A 2,899-nucleotide genomic window follows, 5' to 3' on the forward strand; every position below is an offset into this window, starting at 1 on the left:
ACTGAGAATCCAAAGTTTTAGTATGTACTTAAAGGTACCTGTGTTCCAAATTTGAAGGCCTACGGAGGTCGTTTGATATTTTTGAGAAAGGTGTCATGTGTTGCCAGGACATTGACTTCATCAGGTCCGCAGTGTCGACAAAGCCAGTTGGGCATTTTCGGAAATTAATATCTCTTCGCTCGGGACTCGTCTTGAGAAACTGTTTGGTAGAAGTCATCCTTGTGTATCAAAGTACACGCCTGTCAGACGGCGAGCTCCAGAAAGGCGTTTTGACCACATTGAAAATTACGTCTTTGCGATTAAATGCGAAAATTGTGGCGTAATCGCCTGGAGGTTGTAAAATTCAGTCTGATGATCCAAAAGTGATGCTGATCGTTTCCAGAGGTTGAATGTTGGTGCTTACCATGCATCAAGCTGGGTGGTTGTTGTGGTCAGAGGCATGAAGCACATGAACTAAAAAATAGTGCCGAAACAAAATAGGGGAGATAATGGCTCAAAGCGTAAGAAAGGAAACAGGTTTCCCTCAAAATTTTTGGGAGGATCCCTCTATTGTAAAGTGGAACAAAAGAACCGCTCATGTTCCCTTGCACTGTCATGCAACAGTTGAAGGAGCTTTAAGATTTTGGATTGAGCGCAACAATGTTGATTTCGAGGCTGCTACTCTGGCAGCATGGGGAGATGAATCTGTTTCGGCTTCTCTTGAGAGTGCTGCATTTTGGGTCAAAGAATTACCTTATGTTATGTCTTTGAGTGGCTATTGGAATTTCTTCCTAGTTCCAAATCCTGAAGAAGCTCCTCAGAAGTTTTATGAGATCAGCTTTGACGACTCTACATGGGGAACCTTGCCAGTTCCATCAAATTGGCAAATGCATGGTTTTGATATTCCAATTTACACAAACACTGAGTATCCATTTCCACTGAATCCACCATTTGTCAGCACTGAAAACCCCACTGGATGCTATCGAAAATCTTTCATTCTTCCGGATGAATGGAGAGGTCGTCGTGTGTTTTTACACTTTGAGGCGGTTGATTCAGCATTCTATGCTTGGATAAATGGTGTACTTGTGGGGTACAGCCAGGATAGTCGGCTTCCTGCAGAATTTGAGATCACTGAAATTTGTTATGAACCTGGTTCTTCCAAGGAAAATATATTAGCGGTTCAAGTGATAAGGTGGAGTGATGGGTCTTATCTAGAAGATCAAGATCATTGGTGGCTATCTGGTATTCACCGTGATGTTATTCTTCTGTCAAAGCCACAGGTGTTTATATCAGATTACTTTTTTAAGACATATTTGACTGAAGATTTTTCTTCTGCAGAACATCCAGCCCTGTATATTCTTCTAGTTATGCTGAAAGACTCATCAGGCAATTTGATAGACTGTGAAGCTTGCCAAGTTGGCATTCGGAAGATTTCGTTCAGACCAAAAGAATTACTTGTCAATGGGAAACCGATTCTCATATGTGGAGTCAATAGACATGAACATCATCCACGAGTGGGGAAAAACTAACATCGAATCTTGCATGATTAAGGACTTGGTTCTTATGAAGCAACATAACATTAATGCTGTAAGAAATAGCCATTATCCACAGCATCCTCGTTGGTATGAGCTATGTGACCTTTTTGGAATGTACATGATTGATGAAGCAAATATAGAAACACATGGTTTTTATTCTTCAATACCACTTAGCCAAAAAACACATCCTACCTCACAGCCAATCTGGGCACATTCCATGTTGGACCGTGTAATAAACATGATGGAAAGAGACAAAAACCATTCATGCATTATATCATGGTCACTAGGAAATGAATCTGGCTATGGACCAAATCATTCAGCTTCAGCAGGTTGGCTGCGTGAAAGAGATCCCACAAGAGCACTACATTATAAGGGTGGCTACCGTTGAACTTGGTGCTGCTCGGGTAAACAAAGAAAGTGCAGAAGTCCGTGATTGTAAATTTGAACCGTGCGACTTGCTATGGTCGTAGTTTCGCGTAACATCGCACCGAAACGGAACGCTGTGCGTCTGTCTGTGTGTGCTGAATCTTCTATGAGGCTATATTTAGCAAAGGGAGTTTTGGTTTTTACTGAAACGGAAAAGAATAGCAAATGATTGTTGACAATTTGTGTGGAACAGGGGAAATCGAGCTGGCTTTTCCAAGCAATGTAAGCTTCAAAAAATCACCATGAAAGCACTCAGGGAAAGTAAAAAATGAAGTCCCAGGCTTAATCATTATCCCACATGCACTGGGAAATGTTCTTTTTTAATGTTTATATGCAAAAGCGCACAGTATTATAGTGTCTAAGCCTTAAAGGTTTTTGACACAAGGTGCCCATGAGCGCCCAAGGCGGGCCCATGCATGAGCATGCTTCTCGAGGCAAAGGAAGAATTGACTGGACGAAGACAAAGTGGACCCCACATAGGCACGCTTCCCGAGGCAAAGAGGCAAAATTTTGCAGACGAAAGCCGGGTTAACGAGCGAGCATGTTCGAGAGAGATCGACAGCTCGCGCTATTTCGCGAAGGAAGATGCACGAAGTTTAAACCCAGCGAAATAGCGAAAATGAACGTGAGCCGTCCACGTGTCGTGATAGGTGGCAGTTCAGCAGGCGGGTCCCAGTGAGGTGGCGCACAGGTGGTGATGACGTGGTGGCCAAGTGGCAGTGACGAAGCAGATGACGTGGCGATGATGAGGTGTCATCCCAGGTGGCGTCCGGTCAACCCCATCGACCAATCAGACCCCGCCACGTGGCAAGGCGTCAGAGTACAAATGGAGGCAAAAATTTAAATTTAAAATTGTTTATTATATAGTTTTAGACTATATAAATAAATGAAAAATTTAAATGTTTGAGCATATTGGGGAATTAATTCGCCTAGGACTCAATTTTTGGCCAAGGTATAAA

General features: G+C 42.8%; 1 pseudogene; it reads left to right on the forward strand.

Annotated features, from left to right (window-relative positions):
* Positions 1–397: 397 nt before the first annotated feature.
* Positions 398–1,902, forward strand: LOC131876585 (uncharacterized; annotated as a pseudogene).
* The last annotated feature ends 997 nt before the right edge of the window (positions 1,903–2,899 follow it).

This window comes from Cryptomeria japonica, chromosome 6 (genome assembly GCF_030272615.1).
Source record: "Cryptomeria japonica chromosome 6, Sugi_1.0, whole genome shotgun sequence".
Classification (NCBI taxonomy): Eukaryota; Viridiplantae; Streptophyta; class Pinopsida; order Cupressales; family Cupressaceae; genus Cryptomeria; species Cryptomeria japonica.